The sequence below is a fragment of the Lolium rigidum genome, chromosome 3, assembly GCF_022539505.1.
Source record: "Lolium rigidum isolate FL_2022 chromosome 3, APGP_CSIRO_Lrig_0.1, whole genome shotgun sequence".
Classification (NCBI taxonomy): Eukaryota; Viridiplantae; Streptophyta; class Magnoliopsida; order Poales; family Poaceae; genus Lolium; species Lolium rigidum.
Genome location: NC_061510.1, coordinates 346,704,185 through 346,717,670, shown reverse-complemented (window position 1 = coordinate 346,717,670; position 13,486 = coordinate 346,704,185).

The following is a 13,486-nucleotide window of genomic DNA, read 5'->3' as shown; positions in this document are numbered from 1 at the left end:
CAGAACCAATGGCCCCGAAGTGACAGAAATTGGGACAACCGGAGGGAATGGTAGCGATGTGAGGATCACATGTGTTCACGGAGTGTTAATGCTTTGCTCCGGTACTCTATTAAAAGGAGTACCTTAATATCCAGTAGTTTCCCTTGAGGCCCGGCTGCCACCGTCTGGTAGGACAAAAGATGTTGTGCAAGTTTCTCATTGCGAGCACGTACGACTATAATTGGAACACATGCCTATTGATTGATTAGTACTTGGATACCGTTTTATTATTATCTGCAAATGCCCTGCTATGATTGTTACATGAGTTTCTCTCATCCATGCAACGCCCGTCATCCGTCCCCGTGCCTACGATATTTTAATCTCGCTTGTTTACTAAAATCACTACTGCTGTCTTTGTTACTCTGCTCTTTGTTATTTTACTATCGCTACTACTATAAAGCTGTTACTATCGATAAACTCTTGCGAGCAAGTCTGTTTCCAGTGCGGCTGAATTGACAACTCCGTTGTTAAGGCTTTCAAGTATTCTTTGTCTCCCCTTGTGTCGAATCAATAAATTGGGTTTTACTTCCCTCGAAGACTGTTGCGATCCCCTATACTTGTGGGTCATCAAGACTATTTTCACGGCGCCGTTGCCGGGGAGCATAGCTTTATTTGGAAGTTCACTTGGATTGATATTGTTCGCTGCAAATTCTCCATCATGGGTAAAACTCGCGATACTAAGGTCGCCATATTACCATCCACTACAAGAAAAGGTACGACTCTGAGTACCTCTGCTGCTCTTGATTCACCATCTGTGATAAATAAACTTGTTTCACCACCACAAGCTTCAAATGCTGGTACTTCTGCTGAATCTGAAAATTCCTCTTATAATATTGATGATGCTTCTGCTGTGCTTGATGATAGTGGTTCATTGGGAACTTTTCTAGATGCTACAATTGCTAGGTTAGACAAATTGAAAATACTGAAACTCCTGATGTTACTACACCTGTTAATTCACCTGAACTTGAATACTCTAGTGATGATCTTGATGAAGATTATGTGGAACTTGATGATGATTTTATTGAAAAATGCAATGCTACTACTGATGCAAGAAAAATTAAAAAGTTGCTTGCAGAACATACTTGTTAGATATAAAGCTCGTCTCCCGATCCTAAATTTGCCACATCTCCTATAAACATTAAGGATAAAGATTATGATTTTTCTCTTGATCTATCTCATATAGCTATTGTTGAGAAAACACCTTTTTGTGGTACCGAAAAAGAAAGTGTTGTTGAACACATGACTGAGTTATCTACTCCGAGTAGCTTGTTTTCCGATGATGTTAAGAAGGCGATGGCGTGTATTTCACACGTTCGTTGGGCAACCCCAAGAGGAAGGTATGATGCGCACGAGCAGCAAGTTTTCCCTCGAGAAAGAAACCAAGGTTTATCGAACCGGGAGGAGCCAAGAAGCACGTTGAAGGTTGATCGCGGCGGGATGTAGTGCGGCGCAACACCGGGGATTCCGGCGCCAACGTGGAACCTGCACAACACAACCAAAGTACTTTGCCCCAACGAAACGAGTGAGGTTGTCAATCTCACCGGCTTGCTTTGTAACAAAGGATTAACCGTATTGTGTGGAAGATGATTGTTTGCGAGAGAAAATAGTAAAACAAGTATTGCAGCAGATTTGTATTTCAGTATTAAAGAATGGACCGGGGTCCACGAGTTCACTAGAGGTGTCTCTCCCATAAGATAAAAGCATGTTGGGTGAACAAATTACGGTCGGGCAATTGACAAATAGAGAGAGCATAACAATGCACATACATGACATGATAAGTATAGTGAGATTTAATTGGGCATTACGACAAAGTACATAGACCGCCATCCAACTGCATCTATGCCTAAAAAGTCCACCTTCGAGGTTATCATCCGAACCCCTCCGGTATTAAGTTGCTAACAACGAGACAATTGCATTAAGTATGGTGCGTAATGTAATCAACAACTACATCCTCGGACATAGCGCCAATGTTTTATCCCTAGTGGCAACGAGCACAACACAACCTTAGAACTTTACGTCACTCGTCCTGGTGTCAATGCGGGCATGAACCCACTATCGAGCATAAATACTCCCTCTTGGAGTTAAAAGCAAAAGCTGGGCGAGCCTCTACTAGTAACGGAGAGCATGCAAGATCATAAACAACACATATGTAATAACTTGATAATTAACATGACATGGTATTCTCTATCCATCGGATCCCGACAAACACAACATATAGAATTACAGATAGATGATCTTGATCATGTTAGGCAGCTCACAAGATCCAACAATGAAGCACAATGAGGAGAAGACAACCATCTAGCTACTGCTATGGTCCCATAGTCCAGGGGTGAACTACTCACTCATCACTCCGGAGGAGACCATGGCGGTGTAGAGTCCTCCGGGAGATGAATCCCCTCTCCGGCAGGGTGCCGGAGGAGATCTCCGTAATCCCCCGAGATGGGATCGGCGGCGGCGGCGTCTCGGTAAGGTTTTCCGTATCGTGGTTTTTCGCATCGGGGGTTTCGCGACGGAGGCTTTAAGTAGGCGGAAGGGCGAGTCGGGGGCCCGACGAGGGGCCCACACCATAGGGCGGCGCGGGCCCCCTTGGCCGCGCCGCCATGTGGTGTCGCCACCTCGTGGCCCCACTTCGTATGCTCTTCGGTCTTCCGGAAGCTCCGTGGAAAAATAGGCCCCCGGGTCTTCGTTTCGTCCAATTCCGAGAATATTTCGTTACTAGGATTTCGAAACCAAAAACAGCAGAAAACGAGAACCGACACTTCGGCATCTTGTTAATAGGTTAGTTCCAGAAAATGCACGAATATGACATAAAGTGTGCATAAAACATGTAGGTATCATCAATAATATGGCATAGAACATAAGAAATTATCGATACGTCGGAGACGTATCAGAAGCGTACTTACTTTGTTGCTAAAATCTTTCCATTCTCATTAAAGGATGACGCTAAAACTTGGTATAATAGTTTGCCACCTAGTTCTATTAAAAGTCCAAAAGAATTGCTTAATGTTTTCTTCCGGAAATACTTTCCTGCTAGTGCTCAACATGCTTGCTTTGCGAGAGAGTTTATAATTTTGATCGGGGAGATGGAGAGAAATTGCTCGAGGCTTGGGCGAGATTTTGCTATCTTATTAGAGCTCGCACGACCATGATTTGGAAAAGCATGATTTACTTGATATATTTTATAGTGGACTAACCATTGAGTCTAGGGCATACCCGGATAGTTGTGCTTGGTTGTGTTTCCAGGAAAAGAACTCCAGGACGACGTTCGAAGAATTATTGGCTAAAATAGGCCGGAATCATGATGATTGGACTACGCTCGAACCAACTCCAACGCCAATATTGAAGAAGAGGGGTTTAATTAAATTGAATGATGAAGATATGAGGGAAGCCAAGAAGTCTCTTAAGGAGAAAGGTATTAAATGCGAAGATGTGAAGAATTTACCTCCCATAGAAGATATATGCGAGATAATTCCCCCTTCATCCATGATTGAGGTAAACTCCCTTCGGCGCTTTACTAGGGAAGATATTCCGTATTCAAAACCTCTCGCGCAATGCTTAGATGAGTTTGATAATTATATTGTTAAGCAAGAAAATTTTAATATGAGAGTAGAGAATCATCTAATGAAAAATTCTCAAGCTATTAGTGAATTGCATGATATTGTGGAGAGAACCTCCAATGATGTTAAGATGCTTGTTAAACATTTTCATATGGTTCAAACTCAAATTGATCAACTCACTAAAGTGCAAAATGACTTGTTGGGAAATAATGCTAAAGAAAAACATGCTTATGAAGTAACAACTAGAGGTGGTGTCTCTACCCAGGATCCTCTATATCCAGAAGGGCATCCCAAAAGAGTTGAACAAGATTCTCAACGAACTAAAACTAGTGCTCCTTCTAAGAAAAAGAAAAAGAAACATAAGAATGTTGTAGAATCCTCTGAACCTGTTAATGATCCTAATAGTATTTCTATTTCGATGCTGAAACCGAAAGTGGTAATGAACATGATAAAGATAATGATAAGAATGATACTCCCGATAAAGCAGAGGTTGAAAAAGAACCCGAAAAGCACGCTAAAAATAAAAAGTATACTAAAGAAGATTTTATTGCTGAGAAACATGGTAATGAAAGAGAACCTTGGGTGCAAAAGCAAATGCCTTTTCTCGCTAAAAAACTAAAATCAAAGGAAGAAGAACACTATAATAAATTTTGTGATTGGATGAAACCTTTATTCTTGCAAATCCCTTTGACTGATGCTATTAAATTGCCTCCTTATTCAAAGTATATGAAAGATATTGTTACTAACAAAAGGAAAATCCCCAATGAGGAAATTTCCACTATGCTTGCTAATTACTCTTTCAATGGTAAGGTTCCAAAGAAGTTGGCGACCCAGGTATACCTACTATTCCTGGTTCTATTAAGAATAATTATGTTAAAACTGCTCTATGTGACTTGGGAGCTGGTGTTAGTGTTATGCCTTTTTCTCTTTATAAGAGACTTTACTTAGATAAGTTGATACCTACTGATATATCTTTGCAAATGGCTGATAAATCTACTGCTATTCCTGTTGGTAAATGTGAGGATGTTCCTGTTCAAGTTACTAATAACTGCTTGATATTAACTGATTTTGTTGTGTTGGAAATGCCTGAAGACGATAATATGTCTATTATTCTTGGGAGACCTTTTCTTAACACCGCAGGAGCTGTTATTGATTGCAATAAAGGAAAGGTTACTTTCAATGTTGATGATAGGGAACACACCGTCTATTTCCCCAAGAGGATTGAAAAAGCATGCGGAGTTAATACAATTTCTCATGTGAGAACTATCAAAGTGGGAACTATCGATTGTCCTATATATGAGCCTAAAGAAGAATATCAAACTCTTGTGATTGGATCCATATCAATACAATTCAAGGTAACATGATTGATTTGAGGTTTATTTCTTCATATGCTATGTAAAACTTATTTGGTGGCAAGACTTGATCAACCTTGTTAACAAATACATTTTATATGCATAGAGGAGGTAAACAACATCTCTTTCTTCCTCCACTTGCTTTAGTTGCTGTAGCATTTTTATTTTTCCAAAGTTCCTTAGTTGATTAGAGTTTTCAAAAAATTTCCTGGCCAGTAATAATAAACGTAATACCCAGAAATGTGCATTTTTCAAAGTTTTCAAAAATTCGCGAAAATTACACCGTTGGTCCTATTTTTCGACGAGGCACACGGGAGCACCAGAGGATGACCTGTGTGGCACCACAGGGTGCCACACCACAGGCCGGCGTGGCCAAGGAGGGCGCGCCACCCTGTGGTGTGGGCCCCTCCTTGCCCCACTACTTCATCTCTTTCTCCCGAGCATCTTCTCTCTCCCGAAAAAACTCGAACCAACTTTCTCTCACTCGCGTTTTTGCTCAAGAGCTCAGGATTTTTCGATCTCTTTGCTCAGCCCGATTTCTGTCCGAAATTTGGCACATTTGCTCTCCGGTATGTGACTCCTTCGATTATCCAAGTAGAATTTTGTTTGGTGAAGTATATCTTGAATATTTTGTCTGCTGTAGGTAACATGTTTAGTGAGCTTGCATGCTTGTTCTAAGTGGTAGAAACTAGTTTTGATGCATGATTAGTACTCTAGCAGGTTCCTATGGTAGTTTCCCTCAATTATATGTCACCAAATCAAGTTTTATATTGTTTGTTGAAAAATTTCAGAAAATGGAAGGAGGTAGGCACCAACTCAACCAACATGAGTTGGAGGTGCCACAGGTCATGAGAGTTCACCGAGAAGAAGGAGTATATCCCACTTACTATCCGTGTGCGGATTTCATGAGAAGTGCAAGGATCTTGCAGGACGTTCAAAGTTTAATCTCTCGTGCAGGATTGGATGATTTTGTTGATGGGGAACCATGCCAATATGTAAAACTGACTATGTCAGTAGTGCAGGACTTTAAATTCAATTGGTCACAATCTAATCCCATGGTTCAGTACAAAATTTATAATAAAAGCTGTCAACTTGCCATTCGGTGATTTTTGTGCAGCAATCAGAGTGCCGCAATGGGGATCATGCGAGAAGATAAAGGGATCACCGCAAGAGTTCTTGGACCTCTTCAAGATGATTTGTCATGGAAGAAGCTTCTCAGAGGATGATGGTAAAATCAGTAGCATTCATTTCCCAGCTATTCGTTACTTTGCTTATTTCATTACCAAGTGTGTCCTAGCAAGAAAGAATGGAGGTAAAGTAACTATCCCGAATCTAGCCTTTCTAGCTGCTGCATTACAAGGTAATAAGACTTATAACTTGGGAGCTTTGATAGCCAACAGACTTGCCACTAACCGTGAGAGGGGAGGAATTTGTGGGGGTCTCATCGCCTCTCGCTTATTAGCTATGCATAATGTAGGACCTCACCGTCTTGATATTGAGCTCCCCATGGAGAAACTTGACATAGCCTCCATGATTAAGCATGAATTTGTTTCTAATTCATCTAATTTGAGAAACCTGTCTTACAGAATAACATTTTACAAGAAATCTTGGACAAGGACTAAGAAAGTTGAAAAATTAGTAGGATTGCCCGCACCTTCTCCGTTTAACCTTGATTCCAGGGAGGATTGGTCAGTCACGGAAAGTGCAGTTAATGCATACATCGAGGGAGGAAGCCATCGTGCACGAGACAACACGGATGAGGTCGAGGAACACCTCGACTCGTCATCAGATGCAGCAAGCTCTTCGCATCAACACATTGGGCATGAGGAGCCTCCACGCTTTTCTTCTGCATCGGTACCTTATTATGACTACTCCATGTATGATCCACCGGCGTGGAACCCAGACCCTCGATGGGATTGAACTCCACTTAGGCCAAAAGCCTAAGATTGGGGGGAGGTATACCGGCATCACTCATTCTTTGCATATTATGATTGCTGGATACTTGTACATACTTATTTAGTTTGTTTGAGTGGTTTTTCTAATGAGAGGAAGATGATATTTGGGGAAGTGCTGCCCGAAAACAGATTCTGGACTGTTACTGGAAAAATTCGTGCGCACATCCAGAACGTTATTTTGAGCTGCCAATTTTTTTGCAGGTTTCCCAGGTTGTTATCTAACTTTCATTAGTTGAACACTTTTCGATCTGAGCAACGTAAGATTTTTGTAAAAATCGATTTCTGTACTCGTCTGTCAGGTTTTGGCAGATTTCTGCCATCTCGCTTTTCTGTGTTTCTTTTAGTTTGCTATTTCTTGCTTTCACTTTGTTTCTTTCCTAAAACACAAAAAGACCAAAAATATTTCTGTTGTTTCTCTTCACCATTTGTTTATCTTGGTTTCTTGCATTTATTTCGCTTTATTTGCTATTGCTAGTTTGCTATAAGAAAACCCAAAAAGATTTTGCTTTGTTTGCTTGTTTCCTTTTGTTCTTGTTCTCAAAATTGAAAACACCAAAAATATTTGCTGTTCTTCTTTGGTTTGTAAAGTTCATTATGAGTTCAATGGTCTTCGGTGGCTGGAGCGTGGTTTTCATTTCATATTATCCAAGCTGCACAAGTGAAAAGCAATAATGACGATCTACGACAATCTGATTGTGGTGAGAGGCTGGTATGAACTCTATTTGTTTTCATTTTTGTACATATACTCATCCATGTGAGCATGCTTAGTTGGTTCATGTGAGGTATATGTTATTTAAGAAAGTCTAGTAGTTCATGATTTCTCATGATTAGCTCCAATTTATTAATATGAGTAGCATGTCATGGATGTTTGCTTGCATTGTTTTATTCATAAGTAAGTATGGCATTGTGGTATCCTCCTCTCGAATAATTCATTTATATCGACTTGGCACATGCTCACGCATGCATATGACTGAACAAAAGTCAATTAAGCCTCAATGATTTACATTGCTTCGTAGTTCTTGTATCACTTTTATGCCTCGGTTAATTTATTTTGCCGCAAGCATGATTATGACAGTTACTGCTCTCTTGATTTGTCGCTCCCTAGTCTTTTGCTAGCCTTCACTTGTACCGAGCGGGAACGCTGCTCGTGCCTCCAAACACATGAAAACCAAGTTATTCCAAAGTGTCCACCATAAATACCTATGCATGGCATTTCAAACCATTCCAAGTAAATTCTCATACGCTACCTTTAAAACCTTCAAAATGCTTCTCAATTTGTGTTAATGTTTCGTAGATCATGAGGAAGTATGTGGTGTTTAGCTTTCAACCTTGTCATTTACTTTTGACGGACTTTCGTATGGACTAGTGGCACATCCGCTTATCCAATAATTTTGCAAAAAGAGCTGGCAATGGGATTCCCAGTCCCGAATTAATGAACTTAAATAGACACTCCTCCATGGTTTGTGATTGTTGGACGGCACCCGAAGGATTCGGTTAGCCATGGCTTGTGTAAGCAAAGATTGGGGGGGGAGTGTCATCATCATAATAAAAGTAACTAAAAAGGCACTCCTTCATGGTATGTGATTGTTGGCAGGCACCCGAGGATTCGGTTAGCCATGGTTTGTGTAAGAAAGGTTGGAAGGAGTGCCACATAAAAATGCAAATAATTCATGGGAGCCGCTCTTGAAAGTCCGGTTGGCGAGGTAGTTGGTGTACCCATTACCATGCGTTGACAACAACAAACACCTCTCAAAATAATTTTACTCCTGCTTTACAAATGAAAAGCTCTAGCGCATGTTAATCCCTGCTTCCCTCTGCGAAGGGTCAATCTTTTACTTTTATGTTGTGTCTCCATCTTTTCTTTGAGCACTTTCTTGAGAAAACAACTGTCATTCTTAGTATAATATGTTTGTCTCAAAATATGATTGATTGTGGTATAACTTTGATGCTTTTATCTTTGACAATCACTACTTCTAGTCTTTCTATGAACTCCAGAGGTGCCCGGGCATTTATGTTTTGCCGATCAAATACGTGCAAGCGAGATACCACTTTATCATACTCTCTTATGAACATTGCAATCCTCGCTTATATACATGATTCATGATGCTTATTATTAATTGTTGGTACCTCTTCGTGATTGACATAGCTGTTAGATGATCTTACTTGCATGTATCTTATTATGAACCGCTTAAGTATTAGCCATATCATGAGAATATATACATCATATGAGCAAATGTGTTCGTGAAAGTTCTTTTATCGCTCGATTGTTAACCGAATTGCTTGAGGACAAGCAATAAGCTAAGCTTGGGGGAGTTGATACGTCCAAAACGTATCTACTTTCCCGAACACTTTTGCTATTGTTTTGCCTCTAATTTGTGTATTTTGGATGCAACTAACGCGGACTAACGCTCGTTTTCGATAGAACTGTTCGGTGTCTCGTTTTTTGTGCAGAAATCCAACTTTCAGGAAAAACCTCGGGATTTTGACGGAAGGCCCTATTTTCCCGAATACCGACGGAGCCGAAGGACAAATCAAGTGGAGGCCCGAGGGCCCCACACCATAAGGCGGCGCGGCCTAGGGGCCCGCGCGGCCCTATGGTGTGGCCCTCCGGCCGGCCTCCGACGCCCTCCTTCGGACTACTTATTCGCCTCGACCTAAAAACGCACGGGAGAAGTCGAAGTCGCCGTAAACCCTCCGAACGCCGCCACATCGCGAAACTCCGTCTCGGGAGCCGAAGTCTCCGTTCCGGCACTCCGCCGGACGGGGAATTGGAGGAGATCATCGCCGCCATCACCGCCAACGCCTCTCCATCAACCAGCCATGTTTCCCCCATCCATGTGTGAGTAATTCCCCCGTTGTAGGCCGAAGGGGATGGTAGGGATTGGATGAGATTGGTCATGTAATAGCATAAGATTGTTAGGGCATAGTGCCTAGTATCCGTAGATGTAACTTTTATGATATTGTTGCAACTTGTTATGCTTAATGCTTGTCACTAGGGCCCGAGTGCCATGATCTCAGATCCGAACATGTTATTGTTTCATCATGATATTCATTGTTTATGGTCTTACCCGCAAGTTGTATACACATGTCGTCGTCCGGAACCAATGGCCCCGAAGTGACGTAAATCGGGACAACCGGAGGGAATGGTAGCGATGTGAGGATCACATGTGTTCACGGAGTGTTAATGCTTTGCTCCGGTACTCTATTAAAAGGAGTACCTTAATATCCAATAGTTTCCCTTGAGGCCCGGCTGCCACCGGCTGGTAGGACAAAAGATGTTGTGCAAATTTCTCATTGCGAGCACGTACGACTATAATTGGAACACATGTCTATTGATTGATTAGTACTTGGATACCGTTTTATTATTATCTCGCAAATGCCCCGCTATGATTGTTACATGAGTTTCTCTCATCCATGCAACGCCCGTTATCCGTCCCCGTGCCTACGAGTATTTTAATCCTGCTGTTTACTAAAATCACTACTGTCTGTCTTTGTTACTCTGTCATCGTTATTTTACTATCGCTACTACTATAAAGCTGTTACTACGATAAACTCTTGCGAGCAAGTCTCGTTTCCGAGTGCAGCTGAATTGACAACTCCGCTGTTAAGGCTTTCAAGTATTCTTTGTCTCCCCTTGTGTCGAATCAATAAATTGGGTTTTACTTCCCTCGAAGACTGTTGCGATCCCCTATACTTGTGGGTCATCAGAGGGGCACCTCCTCCACCAGGCGGGGTACCCCTGCCCGCCGGACACGAGGCCCCCCGGCGGCGGGTGGCGGCTAAGCGCTGGTGGCGTGCCAATCCCGCTGCCGCCCCAGGGCCACGCCCTCGACGTCGCCATCGAGGAGGCGCGGATGGGGATGACGGAGGAAGAACGCGCCGACCCGTGCCACCACCCCGAGAACTACAGTCGGTGGAACTCATTCTTTCTCCGGCGGTGGGAGCGCGAGTCGGCGTCCTACGACGGCCCGCCACCTCCGCCTGCGCGCAACAACGCCGCGGGTCACCGGCGTTGGTGGAGCGCGCCGGATAGGACGCTCCACAACGCCCTCGAGCACATCGAGGGCGGCAACTCGCCGAGGCTCACGATGCCGCCTCCATCGAACAGCCGCCAACGGGGAAACAGCTGGCAGCCACGGCGTATGGCTGCCAGTTCCTCGTCGTCCGGTTCGGCGGCGAGGTCGATCTCCAGGTCGGTGCCATCCTTGGCGCCGGTGAAAAAGGAGCCGTCTTCCCCGGCGACCCACCGCACGCGCGGCGGCGGCATCGTCATCCGCGAACCATCGACGGCACAGGGACGGCGCCGCCCCAAGCGCGACTACGACACCTCCGGCGAGCGGAAGCGCAAACCGGCGAAGGTGAAGGTCGAGGAGGAAGAAAGTGCCGAGGACGCCGCCATCCTCGAAGCCGTCATCGCGAGGTCCCTCCAGGACCTCGTACCCGCCGACAACGCCATGCCGCTCGATCGAGCCTGCGCCCGGTCGAGGAGCCGGTGGGAGAAGGAGGAAGCGGAGCGGCGGGCGAGGTACCTCCAGGACGCCGCTCGCTTCCGGCGGCCTGCGACTCCTCCATCCCGGCGCCGTCGTCCCCGTCATCGACCTCGAAGCCTCCGACGACGAGCTGCACAAGCCATCGCCGTCCCCGCCTCGCACTCGCGCGGCCGATGGGGAGACGCCGGCCAAGGCGGCGAGCCGAGGGCGGCCGGCGCCGCCACGGTTCGACGACGACGGCTCCGGACGACGATGGCGGCGACTACACGGTGTTCTACGCCGTTTCGGCATGTAGAGCGCCGTGTTTTCATATTTACAGTTGTATTCCCCTAGCCGAATTCGAAATATAGTCGAATTCGGTCTCTATGTACCAACTTCGCCCTATATATAGTAAATATCATTAAATTTAGTCTAAATTCGACCGTTTTATGCCGTACTTTGTCAAGTTTCCGTTTTTAAATTTAAATCGCCGTCTTGGCCTGAGATCGCGGCTGGGAAACTACTCCTCCCCACGCCAAATTTACGTCCAATCCGGATGTAAATTTCTCCGGATTTCGGTGTGGGAAGGGCAAACGAGTGGAGATGCTCTAATTCCGATGTTTTAGGCTGGGCTTTCGAGTCGCCTTTGGATTAAAGTAGGCTGTGTGCTGATCCAGACTCCGTGGTCTTGACCAGCTTGCACGTACGTATGTAGGCGCGGCTCGGGGGCGACACGCGCAAAGGCAGCGGTGCCGGCGGCCAGCTCGTGCGACGGCGACGTGACCTAGCCGGGACCGCCCGACCGGGCGCATATATAGTGCGTTTCCTTATCATGCATTACCCTCCTTTGACTTGTCTTCCCCAGCAGCACTGCATCTGTTGTGTAGGTACAGCTAAATAAAACTTGGATCGAATGGGACCACGACGACCAACCTTTTTCACGTATCCATCCCCTCTTGCACGAGCGGGTGGAACAAGTAAAAGAGAGTTTCGTCGATCAAGTGCAAAAGTTGCGGCGCCGCCGGCGAGATCGACGCACCGGCCGGCCCGATCCCCAACCATAGGCTGTGTGCTGGTACGTGAACAGAACTGCGCCGTGACCACGGTCGAGAGAGATCGATCTGTACGCGCGTGGAATGAAAAGGGCGTGACCACCCTACCTAGAACTGTACTCGCGCCGGACGGACCGCACGCTTCCATGCTCATATTTCTCTTCAGCAATCATCAATCCCTTAATACGTGAACCTTCTTGGTGGCGCACAACAATTTTCATAGGAGCAACACGAGAGGTCCTACGTGGGTTTTAAAAAAAATGCTTGCGTGTTCCGTCACCTATCAAAACTTCCCTCCATCGCTCTCAAGCGGATGAACGGCGATGATAGTGTGTTTTTGGGACTTCCCGAGATCCTCCCCCCCCCACACACTAGGCGACGCCCCAATCTCCAAACCCTAGCTCCGCCTCTCCTCTTCCTCCTCTCGCCTCGTTCTTGCGCTGCCCCAGCTCTCCTTAGTGTGGCGGTTGGTACAGGTCATGGGGTGGCGTAGCAGTTTCCAATACAGCTTCCCCAACAACCTTACCAAGGACAACTTTCCAAGCCGCAATGGGAAGAAAGATTACAATTTTTCTTTTAATGTCGTGAGGTACCATAAAACATTTCTTCTTCCCGTGAATGTTTCCTTGTTCTATATGGCCAATTATCGCGTTGGCTTCTAGGACTTGTTAGATTCAAAGGGATTTTTATAGGATTTTTGTGGGAAGTCAAATCATAGGATTTTTTCCTACAAAAGTCGTTTGATTGATAGGACTGCAGTCCTTTGGAATTCCTACAAAAGATTCATTTGCACTATGTTTCGTAGAAAATTTTCACTCCAACCTCTTTCTACAATTCCTTGGCTTTCCTGTGCAATCAAACACTTTGCAGATCTAAAATCATGTAGTTTCTTATTCCTATAGGGTTGGAGATGACATGTCATTCCAATCCCGCGTTTTTCTCATTTCCGCGTTATGAAAATCATGTGGATCAAACGAGCCCTAACTTATGAACACCCCATCGCAATATTATGAATATAATATTATGCAAGTGGTTGCATGACATCACAAGTAAATATTTCTC